This window comes from Canis lupus, chromosome 22 (genome assembly GCF_003254725.2).
Source record: "Canis lupus dingo isolate Sandy chromosome 22, ASM325472v2, whole genome shotgun sequence".
NCBI lineage: Eukaryota > Metazoa > Chordata > Mammalia > Carnivora > Canidae > Canis > Canis lupus.
This window is the reverse complement of record NC_064264.1, coordinates 18,001,822-18,014,541: the sequence shown is the minus strand read 5'-3', so window position 1 is coordinate 18,014,541 and position 12,720 is coordinate 18,001,822. Positions and strand designations below refer to the sequence as shown.

At 36.5% G+C, this 12,720-nt stretch overlaps 1 long non-coding RNA gene across 1 annotated transcript; it reads left to right on the top strand.

Moving 5' to 3' along the window:
• The first annotated feature begins 1,862 nt into the window (after positions 1–1,862).
• On the top strand, positions 1,863–9,514 carry LOC112678737 (uncharacterized). Its single transcript, XR_003147787.3, has 3 exons — positions 1,863–2,059; positions 2,173–2,346; positions 9,292–9,514. It is a non-coding gene; the product is annotated as an uncharacterized LOC112678737 (long non-coding RNA).
• The last annotated feature ends 3,206 nt before the right edge of the window (positions 9,515–12,720 follow it).

The following is a 12,720-nucleotide window of genomic DNA, read 5'->3' as shown; positions in this document are numbered from 1 at the left end:
AAATAGTTTCATTGATCTTTTCTATTGTCCTTTCTGTCTCTAAGAGCTATTTAGAGACAGAATAACTGTCTGTCTATTTCCTTAGAGGAAGCAATCTAAGTCTCCATGGATGGATGAATGGATAAATGTGGTATATATACACAATGAAATATTATTCAGCCATAAAAAAGAAGGACTCTTACTATCTGCAACAATATAGATGAACTTTGAGGGCATTATGCTAAGTGAAATAAGTCAGAAAAAGGTAAATACCATATTATATCACTTATATGCATAATCTTTAAAGTCATAATACAAAGATTGGTGATTGCTAGAGGTGGGGGTGGGCCTGGCCAAAACGGGTGAAAGAGTTAAAAAAGTATAAACTTCCAGCTATAATATAAAGATATCACAGGGATGTGATGTCCATCATAGTTAATAACACTGTGTAGTAGTTTTAAAGTTCCTAAGAGAGTAAATCTTAAAAGTTCTCATCATAAGAAAAATTATAAATATGAATAGTGATGTATATTAACTGTACTTTACTGTGATATCACTTCACAATATCTACAAATATTGAGTCCTTATGTTTTATGCCTGAAGCTAATATATTATGTGTCAATTGTATCTCAGTAAATAAAAATGAGTTAGAAGCGAAATTAAAATATTTTCAACATCTTTAAAGTTAAATTTTGTATGTTCACATCCCAATTATATTTCAAGATAGATGTAGTGGTCATTTCATTTTTCTTTCCTACTTTTCCTTCCCTGTAAGATGAAGATGGAAATAAGGTCTCATTTAAAGAAAAGTGAGATAACTATAAAAAATCACTTAAAAAAAATCACTTAGATGAACTACACAGTATAAGAAATCAAAGGAAGTAAAGGGTTTATTATTATTTTAATTAAGAATATTGCTTTGGAGAAAATCACTTCAGAAGCCACATTAAATGGGAGAAAAGGTGCATTGGTAAGAATTTAAAAATTAAATAATTTCTATAAAAGTTGATTTTATATCAAATATATGCATTTATGTAAAATTCATATGTGAATATTGTATGGATATATATGCATACTTATAATCAAATTCTAGCTTTTTCTTAAAATAGCTTAATCGCATTCCTAATATGTGAAACTAAAGTAAATACAGTGAGAAAATGTATATTGTATATCATAATGCATAATTCATTAAAAGATGTAAGTATATGTAATATATAGTTTGATGTATCTGCTTTTTTATGTCTTTTTAGCATTATCTGTCTATATTTAAGAAAGAGGAAGAAATCTAAGGATATGTGCATCTAATATTTAACTGCACATTAGTTTGTTTGGGCTATAACAACATAGACTGGGTGGCTTAAACAACAGAAATTTGTTTTCTTACATTTCTAACATCAAGATGCCAGCAGAGTTGATTTTGGGTGAGACTGCTCTTCCAGGCTGGCAGATAGCCACGTTCTCATTATATCCTTATGTGACCTTTCTCTGTGTACACTCAGCGACATGTCTCTAGTGTCTCTTGTTCTTGTAATGACACCAGTCCCCTAGAATAAGGACCCTACTCTTATGACCTCATGTAATCTTAATCACCTCCTTAAGACTCTATCTCCAAGTATAGTCACAGTCCAAGTTCAGGCTTCAACATATGAATTGTGGGGATATACCAATCATTTCATAACAAACAGGTGCAACCTTGTGTCTTAAATCAGCTTTGAAAGGAAATAGAGCAAGACGGTTTTACAGACTGAGGTATGAAACATTAAGTTATTTATTAAATACATTATCAGCCGAATTTGTTAATTTGAGATGCATAAGTATGTAATTTAGGGACATTATAATAATGGTACAATCCAGCCAATTTGATCCACTTCATAAGAGTAAATTATGTACATTTCTTTCCAAATATGTTTTTAGTAACCTGATCTCGACAGCCTGAAATCAGCCACAGTACTTTAAATAATAAAGAAGTTTGGAAAAAGCTATAAATCGGGGTTCCTCCAACACATCGCTATTTGGAGAACAGGGAGTTGAAGAATTTAAAAACGTGTGCTTGTACAGATATAATGTACTAAACAAAAAGGTAAAGTGTTTATTTCATAACAATTGAATGACAGACAGTTGACCTAATGGAAGTGGCTAGAGATTTATGTTTCTTACTCTAGAAGTTCTTTTTTTTTTTTTTCTTTTTGTTAGGACAAGCTTCACAAAAGAGGAAAACTTTTAAGAGGTCAACATCCCAACAAATTGCACCTCAGCAATAAAATTTTTCAATGCCAGTGCAACCTACAGAGAGTCAGTATGTCAAACTACCCTATCAGAATACATTTTAAGACACTTTGCTCATTTATTCATCAAATATTGAATCAGGTAAGGTCATATACTTTGCTTTGCACTAGATATATAAGCCTAGAAGGGTCTCTTTCCTTGAAGAAGTTAGAGTCTTGTGGTAAAACAGACATTATATAAACAAATCAATATGAAACTACAAATGTAGAAAAGTGCTGTTAAGATCATGAAAATGTGCCATGGTAGAAAATGACAGGGACAAATCTAATTAGAGAGGATGTTTGGAGAAGACCTCTTTGAGATGATGATATTTAGAGTGAGATTTGGAGGATGAAAAGAAGCAGGCTGTGTGAAGAGCCACAGGAAATGCACTCCTGGCAGATAAAACAGCACAAAAGGGCACTAAGTGGGACAGTTCTGGGCTTGTTTTATGAGCTGAAAGCAGGGCATTTTGGCCAGAGCAGAGATGGTGGTGACTCAAATGACTTACTGGGGCCAGTCAGGTAAGTAAGTAAAGTAGAAGGGCATCTTTAGTTGTATTCTTTTAACCCAGATATACTTTGTTTGCATATTAATGGAATCTTAATTGTATTCTTCCCAAAGGGACACTCTCTGATTACATATTAAACTCACAGGAATATTTTTCACTAACACAAAGAAATATGCTCTGTCCTAAATTTATGATATACTAGTCTCCTAGGTCCATCTTTTGTTTTCTCCCTCAACTTTGCAATACAGAAAACAACAGTGCAATCTCAGTGATAAATAACAAATGACAGTGGGGTATCAATATAACAATAAGGTGATATATTGGTATCAATATAACAATAAGGTGAGGGGCGTCTCTGGTAAACTGAGAGTACATGCTTCTCATAAAGATCAGAGTCACTATTTAGCCTGAGAGCTTTTGCCATGGGTGAAGGAGGGTCCAGATTTAGCTAGAGGTTATAATTTTTAAAGAGAAGTTTAGATCTAGATTTTCCCATGTAATCCCCATATTTTACAATATTGTCAGATCATTCAAATTGTAAAAAACAAACAGCAAGGAATTACTACCAAGACTAAACAAAACCTGAAGGTGGTCTGGGATTTTACCCTACTTGCAAACTAACAAATTAACCTTCAGATTTCATTAATGCCACAAAATGTAAGACTTCTGTGTCAGGGAAAAAGGACAGTTTATGGTTCGCATTAAAACACTAGTCAGATCATCAGCATTTGTGTTGATTCCCCCAGCTTTAGTTTCCCACTGATCAATGCAAGGGGGCCAGCCGACACCAGCATATGTAGTAGATTGCATTGCACAGGAGAGGATCCCTCATTTCAGAAAATCCAAGTATTTTATGAGGGGCAGAAAGCAAGTCTTCCATTTTGCTCTGGGGGAAGATATCTTTATTTTCAAGCCTTCAAGCAAACCAAGGCTGTTGATTATATGAATGTGCCTGTACTTTCCCTACAGCAACAGACTATGCCTCCATGTGCAAGATGTTGAAAACAAACCTACAGAGAACTGTCAATATCCATAGTCCTCTAATTTTCAATCTTTGCACTAAAGCATAATGAGTGAAGGAAAGAATCATTGAAAATGATGTTTCTAGAGATGGACAAGAACTAGGTTGTGTACAGGTTTATAGGCCACAGAAAAGATGGTCCTTTTTATATGGAGCTCAGTGGGAGTCCATTGTTGGATACCAAGAATAAGAACAGCATGGATCACTTTATGCTTTCAAAAGAGCATTTTTGTAGTTAGATAAAGAATGGACTTGACAGGAACCAGATTGAAAGGCATCTCAAGATGTCTAGACATGATATGATAGCCTGGCTCAAATGCTATAAGTGCAGATGGAGAAACGTAGATTAATTTTTGATAGCATCTAGAGGTTGGATCTATAGACTTAATCAATGCATAGGGAAGATAATGGAGATAAATGAATTAGAAAGTCTCATTAGAGTTTTTGGTTTGAAACTCCAGAACAATATTTGGTCTTATATTTATTTGAAAGGGAAAGTTAGTGAAGTAATATGTTCTAGGGAAACAACAAAAGTTTTGGATATGTTATCTTTCAGATACCACTAAGCATTCAGGGACAGAAACAAAGTGGGTAGTTGAATATATAATTTAAATACTCAGAAATGTGTTTTTTGTTACATATGTAATGTTGGAAGCAGTTGGCACAGAGATGACACAGGTATTTAGTGTGAATAGAATCACATCAGGGGAGAATGGTGAAAAAATAACTTAAACATTGATTACTGAAAAAAAAATCCCCATAATTTTTAGAAGCTTTTTGAGCAATTTAGAAACAAATGAATTTAATAATAATAATAAATGTTTAGAGAGAGAAGGAAAAAGGAGGGCATGACAAGTTGCAATAGAGACTATGAGGATGTTTCTAGGAGGAAGGTGTCCATCATATGACACTTATAAAAAGTGAGATGAGGACAGAGATGTGTCCACTGGATTTGCAAACATGGAGGTGAGGAACAAAAGAATGGTACAAGAATGGTATTGTGAGAGAAGTAGAAACAGAACAAGCAGATAATAGTTTTCAAAATGTTTTCTCTGAAGAAAAAGAGAAAACATAACTTTAGTGGATGAAGAATCAAGGTAAGATTTTTCTTTAAGATGGATCATTAATTCCCATTTTTAAAGGATCATTAACTCCTATTTTTTAAAAAGATTATTTATTTATTTATTCATGAGAGACACATAGAGAGAGAGAAAGAGACAGGCAGAGGGAGAAGCAGGCTCCCTGCAGGAAGCCCAACGTGGGACTCAATCCTGAGTCTCCAGGATTATGCCCTGGGCTGAAGGTGGCACTAAGCCGCTGAGCCACCCAGGCTGCCCCATTAATTCCTATTTAAAAAAAAAATTGAGAGAGAGAGAGAGAGAAATAGCAAGAGAGGACAAGTAGCAAGGAGAGGGAAAAGCAGGCTCCCCACTAAGCAGGGATCCTGATGCTGTGCTTGATCCCAGGACCCTGGGATCATGACCAGAGCTGAAGGCAGAAGCTCAACCGACTGAGCCACCCAGGCACTCAAGGATCATTAATTCCTAATGGGAATGATTCTATTAAGAAGGAGATACAGATGATGTAAGAGAAATAAGTGGAATACAAGTCATGTAACTGTGATTCACAGCCTCTGTGGAGAGATTGTCATTTGATTAAATTTTCTATCTTCACAGAAGAAAACCAGAAGATAGATTCAAAAACAAATATGTTAAACATTTTACTGAAGATGAGGGGATTTATGCCTTATGGCTTGTATTTTTGTAATGACATAAAGAAAATCAATAGGTAGCAAAGCAATGGTAGGTTTGAGGGGAAAAAAAAGGAAAAGATGACTGTAGTAATTGTAGAGAGTGAGTGATCTTTGTTAACAAATGAGGTTAGCATTCATGAATCTATAGCAGCACACTGATTCCAGGATGTGAGATTTTCCCTAGGAATAACCTGCCCACTCCATTAATAAAACACAGAGAAGATATCTGAGTTTATCCATAGCTAGAGTATGAAATAGAGTATAAAATATCTGGAGATAAAAGACCATTTTTAAGGGGGTGATTGTAATGAAATACAGAATCTACACTAGGTAAATAAGAAAGCAAAGCTGGGTCTGTCCAGGTAAACAAACGATATACCATTAGGAAAAGACACAATCCACTTATTGTAAGAGTGAAAATTTGTTATTCTGAGATGGTTTTAGGAGGGGACATGGATAGATGGATATTAGTGGTTTGATTAGGATATATAAATTTGGGATTTTAGATGATCTATAGTTTCCGGGGATGACAGTTTCCAAGGAGTTTTCCCACAAGTGAAGGAGAAGAAAAGTTCATTGGTGATCAAAGAACAAAAAAAAATTCAGGGTCAACTTTATGTATGTTGCACTTACTGAGATCAATTTGAAGTGTGAGACACAGAGGAATATATTTTGAAGCAAATAAGTCCAGCAATGAATAATGAAAATACTCTGAAATTCTAAATTATATTAAAAATAATCATTAGTGTACTTGTTAAAATACACAGTTTCTAGATTTCTGGAGGTACTGAATCTGTAGACTTAGGTAGCACTTCACAGTCTTCTGTTACCAGTTACCACTGGTAATTTCAATCATCAACAGTTTAAGAAACGTGGAGTTAGGGATCCCTGGGTGGTGCAGCGGTTTAGCCCTGCCTTTGGCCCAGGGCGCGATCCTGGAGACCCGGGATCGAATCCCACGTCCGGCTCCTGGTGCATGGAGCCTGCTTCTCCCTCTGCCTGTGTCTCTGCCTCTCTCTCTCTCTATCTCTGTGACTATCATAAATAAATAAAAATTAAAAAAAAAAGAAACATGGAGTTAGAACAAAGGGGTTATGGAGAATGATTGAGATAAGAGTCAGGCTATTTGATGTTCCCTGATGTCAGAATGGGAGACACAGACTTTATATAGTGAAGGACTGGGGCAGGTATACCAGTGGAATATCAGGCATGGTATGTAATGATAAAGTTGAAACTTCAGTCAGGCAGCAGCAGATTAGTGCTGGCGATTTACCCACAATGTATTTGGATGTGGAAATGCATCTTCAATTTCTTTCAGCTGAGCTCCCTAGTCCTCACAAAGAATATCACATTGGGATGAACTCTAGAGTGGGGGTTGGCTATCTAGTTAGTGAGATTTCTAAACTCTAAGTGCTTTTAGAAAAATGGTTCCATTTATATACTGTTTTTAGTGGCAAAATAGATAAATAGGCATGCTCTTTGGGACTTGCTATATAGGCTGCTACCATACCAACCGAGAGATCTGGAAATTGCTGCTCACAGGGATGATCGTGGGCCCACTGAATTGCTAGACAGAGAATACTTGATGAAATGCCAAATGTGCTGTGCTCACACTGTCATAATGTGGACTGATAAAAATAAGAATAGGGAAGGTGGCTATCATTAAGTATAATCAGTGCTTGGACATAAAATGTAGGTAAAAATAAATTGTATGCCAACTTACTAAGAGACAGTGCCAATGTGAGTCATCAGAACCTACCTGGGCGATATACTCTCCTTATCACTTTTTACTTGTTTCTACCGTTGGCTGAGGCTTGGCCATACTGTAGGACTAAATTGGATACCAGAAATGAAAGTGTAGAGTCTCATAGAGCATCAGGCTCCATTTTTCTTCTCATACCTTGTAATAATCATATACATTGGTTTACCTCTAATTTCTTGTTTTTTTCATTCAGTTTATTGTGTGCCCTTGAATGGGTACCTACCCCCACTTTGGTTTCTAGTGCTTAGCCTCAATGGCGAGGATCTAGAAATTTTTTTTGAGAATCTGGAAATTAATATAAAATTTCCCACTTAACTCTAAATTAATAAACTAAATTTCCATGTTTATTGTTTTATGAACATCTCTTTAATACTTACAGAATACTAGCCATTATGCCAACATGTAATGAAAATCATATTTATTTTTACTATAGCAAAACTTAAAATGTCTCATTCCCATTTGTATGGAGAATCAGAAAGATTTAGTCACTTGCATTAGATCAAACTGCTTATAAGTGAATGAGTCAGGGATTCAAATTCAGATGTTCCTTCTGTTTACCATAGCTTCCTTTACTACTATTTCCAAAGTAGGACAATTCTGTCTTGTTGAAAATAATACATGTTTTCTCCAATAGAGAATAAGTACAAAAATAACTTTGAGACAGAATAAATTTGATTAAAATGTTTTGGGATTTAAACAAGAGTGAATAATTAGATTTTCATGTAATTCAAAAATTGAAGTATAAAATTGTAGGGTATGTGGCATTTTTTTGGGGAAAGAATAACAAATCTATGGGGAAATATTCCAGGGGAAAATTTAAGAAAGTGGCAAAGATTGGGAGATTCGAGATGGTTATAGGTTTGACCAGTAACAAAGAAGAGAATTGTGGATATAAGAGTGGAAATGTTTACCCGGGCCAGGTCACAGAAAGTTTTAAGAAACAGGACAAGGAATTTTAGGGGAAAAGAAAGGTACTTGAAAGTATTGGATTACAATTATATTGGCATATTAATTTGGTAGGGCTTCTTAGGGTCATGAAATAATAAAGATCTGAACTGAGTGTTGGTTGTGAGAAAGGAAAGAATACAGCCTCATTGAATAGATGGAAGTTAAGGCGTGGAGTTCAAGAATAACATTTCTATTTCTAGTTTGGTTAACATTGTGATCTCATAAACAGGCATTAACTGGCAGAAGGAGAGGATAGATTAAGGAAAGGTGGTAGTTTGTGGTAGAAGAATATGGAATTCCAATAAGAAACTGGGAATGCAAATTCAGATGTGAACCTGGAGTTCAGAAATCATGATATGGATATAGATTTTTTTTCTTTTTTAAAGATTTTGCTTATTTATGAGAGAGAGAGAGAGGCAGAGACACAGGAAGAGGGAGAAGCAGACCCCATGCAGGGAACCCAATGTGGGACTCGATCCTGGAACCCCAGGATCACGCCCTGAGCCAAAGGCAGACACCCAACCACTGAGCCACCCAGGCATCCCTATAGATTTGATAATAAATCTTAGGAGTGTGAATGTTTAGAGCCAAAATTATGGGTAGTAACTAAATGCCATCAAATATTTTTCCAATTAATAATTATACTTTTCTATTACCACAACAGACTCAAGATATAAGCATAACATTAAAATCAGCATTTTAAGGGGCATCTGGGGTCGGCTCAGTTGGTTAAACATCTGACTCTTGATTTTGGCTTAGGTTATGATCTCAGGATTGTGAGATTGAGCCCGTGTCAAGCTTCATGCTCTGTGGGGAGTCTGCTTGAGATTCTCTCCCTCTTCCTCTGCTCCTCTCCCTTTTTGTATGCATGCTCTCTCTCTCCTATAAATAAGTAAAATAAAATAAAATAAAATAATAAAATAAAATCAGCATTGTAACAGATAAAGAAATGAGTACAAGGAAATCATAGGCGATAGACCCAACAGTTTTATTCTAGGAAATTTGTTCTTTTTTTTTTTATTTTTTTTAATTTATTTTTTTATTTTTTTTAGGAAATTCGTTCTTAACCTGTATACTATTTTTCCTGCAATAAGAGTGAAGAAAGAAAGGAAATAAAAATTGCTATGAATGGAACAAGAATACCATGGCTTATAAAAAGCAGTAGAGAGCATTCTAAGAAGAAGTATATGGAATTAACATTTGCTACAAAGGAGTTTATGGATATAGCCATTGAGAAATATCTGCTATTTTCAAAGCTAAACAATTTCCTGTGATGAAATAAACAATTTGATAAATAGACAATAGCAAAGGAGTGTATGCAGAATTACTCCTCTAATACTTTTTTAGTGAGATTATGTTTTCCAGTGAACAAGAAGAAGTTCCAGTTCAAGATGGCAACATAAGAAAATGCTGAACTCATCTGCTATGGACTCACTGAATCTATAGCTACATTTGGAACCATTTCCTCTGGAAAACAAACAAACGAACAAAACTAGCTGAGCAACAACTCCATACCAAGCAAATAAGAAAAAAAAATTACATCAAAGCAGTTAGAGAGGATGAGACACATATTTACCATCAATTCTACCTCTGGCATGATAACTCAAAATCAAGAAAGAATCTCAGATTGGGAGGGAACTCTAAACCTGGAGCTTCTTCCTGAGAAGTGAAGGTTTTAATCACACATTAGGCACTTCACTTTCAAGACCTACTCTGGAGACAATCCCTCAAAACACCTACTTTGAAAAACAACTGATCTCATGTCCATAAGACCCCCAAGGCTGTAACAAACTGACAACTTCTCCTAAAAGGTTTGAGTACACAGTCCTACTCTCCCCATGGCCCAGACCAGAGGAGGTGGTTGAAAAGTACCCAAATTTTGTATTACAGAGACTCATTAGCTCATCTTAAAGCACTGGCCTAAGGGGCAGGCATTTAACCCACATGTAAGGGCTTACTGGGGTCCTCTCCGGGGATGCAGGCTGCTGAGTACCATCTTTGAACTCTCCCTGTGCCTTGTACCAACTAGCTGTTATGTTCTGGAAGGGACCTTGTTCCTTCCTCTGGTATCCTATATTTTGCAGCTGCCACCCAGGGAACACCTCTAGATCACCTAGTGGTATTTATGCTTGAAGGGCCCACAGGACTATAACCAACAGATAACATTTTTAAACCACTACCACCCCCTACCCCTTGGCACAACAAGAGGCAACAGGGCCAGCATCCCAGTCTCTGTGAAACATGCTTATTAGCTTATCTTCAAAGCTACAGCCTGAGGGGCAAGCTTCTAATTAACTCCATCTAAGGGCTGACTATTATCCTTTCTAGAGATCTCAGAGGGCGGGCTCTATCTTTGTGCTCTCCCTCTGCTACACTCCAGAGTGCCAGGATCTCCTGGAAAGACTCTTATACTTGTGTCTAGTGCCCCATGTTTGACATATGGTATCCCAGTTTTTGTGGCTGTCACCCAGGAGTCTGCTCCTTGACTGCCTAGCTCTGGTGGCCAGCAGGGCTTCCAGGCGTGGGTCCCATGGGACTGGAACAAATTGTTTTTAGCCAGTTACCATCTTGAAGGCACTGCACTGGTAGCAGATTGAAACACACTCCTAGTCTTTCTGTGAAAAGAAAGGTTTTGAACCTTTGCTAAAAATCTATAAATTAGCTGAGCAACTACTACACATTAGGCAAATGAGAAAGACCCACATCAAAGTAGGTAGAAGAGGCTGGGACACATTCTCACCATAAACTCCATCTCTGGCTTGGCAAATCAAAACTGGGTTTGCTATCCTGGAGCTTCGGACTGAGGAGCAGGACTCTATTTTGGCACACATCTAAGGGTCTATGGATACGTACCTCAGGGATAGAGGCTGATGGATGCCATCTTTTTGCTTTATGACTACTTGACTACAGGTTGCCAATATCTCCTAGAAATCAGGTATACACTTGACTGACACCCTAAGTTTTGTGACTACCACCCAGAGGCCACAGCTAATGTCCTGGCTCTGTAGCAAATGGAACTTATGCTTACGGTTCCACAGAACTGTATATGTTTGCATATTTTAAAACCTGTTGCCTGAGGGTCTAGCTTCCAATCAGCCTGAATCTAGGTGCTCACTGAGATTCTCCTCATTTGGGCACTGACAGGTCTTGGCATACATTCAAATAATGGGAGCCACTAAAAATAAAATAGGCTGTTCAGACAATCATAAAGGTAAGAAAGACAAGCAAGATGGGAGACAGGGTTAATGGTTAACGTTCATCTCCTACAAGAGGCCATCTCTTAAGACAGAGATGTGGCAGTTTTATATCTATGGCATAGAACCAATACAGACAGTCAAGGAAAATGAAGAAATAGAGGAATGTGTTCCAAATTAAAGAAAAAGATAAATGCTCAGAAAAAGTCCTTCATTAAATGGAGAGAAGTGATTTACCTGATCAAGTATTCAACATAAGTCATACAGATGTTCACCGATCTCAGGAGAAGAATAGATGAACACCAAGAACTCCAGTGAAGACCTAGAAAATATAAAAATTTACCAACTAGAAGTTCCAGAACTGAAGAGTATAATAACTGGACTGAAAAATACCCTTGAGGGATAGCAGACTAGGTGAAGTAGAGGAAGTGATCAGTAAAACTTAAGGACGAACAATGGAACTCAGCATAGAGAAAAAGAAAATATTGGAGATAGCTCATTAAGAGACTCTTGGGACAACATGAAGTGAACCAACATTTGTTCTAAGTATAGGTGTCCCAGAAGATGAGAGACAGAAAGGGGCAGAAAACTTTGAATGGCTAAAGATTTTCCTACCTGGTGAAGGAAACAGACCATAAGGCTGATTTTTCAGCAGGAAATTTGAAGGTCAACGGGAAAAAAAAATATGAAAGGAAAAATTTTCACAGGTAAAAGCAAACATCTAGTAAAGGTAGTAGATCAATTACTTATAAATCCAACAGTCTCTTCAATAAATGGTGCTGGGAAAATTGGACATCCACATGCAGAAGAATGAAACTAGACCACTCTCTTTCACCATACACAAAGAAACTCAAAATGGATGAAAGATCTAAATGTGAGACAAGATTCCATCAAAATCCTAGAGAAGAACACAGGCAACACCCTTTTTGAACTCGGCCATAGTAACTTCTTGCAAGATACATCCACGAAGGCAAAAGAAACAAAAGCAAAAATGAACTATTGGGACTTCATCAAGATAAGAAGCTTTTGCACAGCAAAGGATACAGTCAACAAAACTCAAAGACAACCTACAGAATGGGAGAAGATATTTGCAAATGACATATCAGATAAAGGGCTAGTTTCCAAGATCTATAAAGAACTTCTTAAAATCCAAGTATTAAAATCAATAATATATACAAAATTAGTCAATGTATACCAAAAAAGATGTAAAATATGACAACATATGTATAAAAGTGGAGAGGGGAATAAAAAAAAAAAGGGACTCAAGTGACTAAAATCAGAAATAAG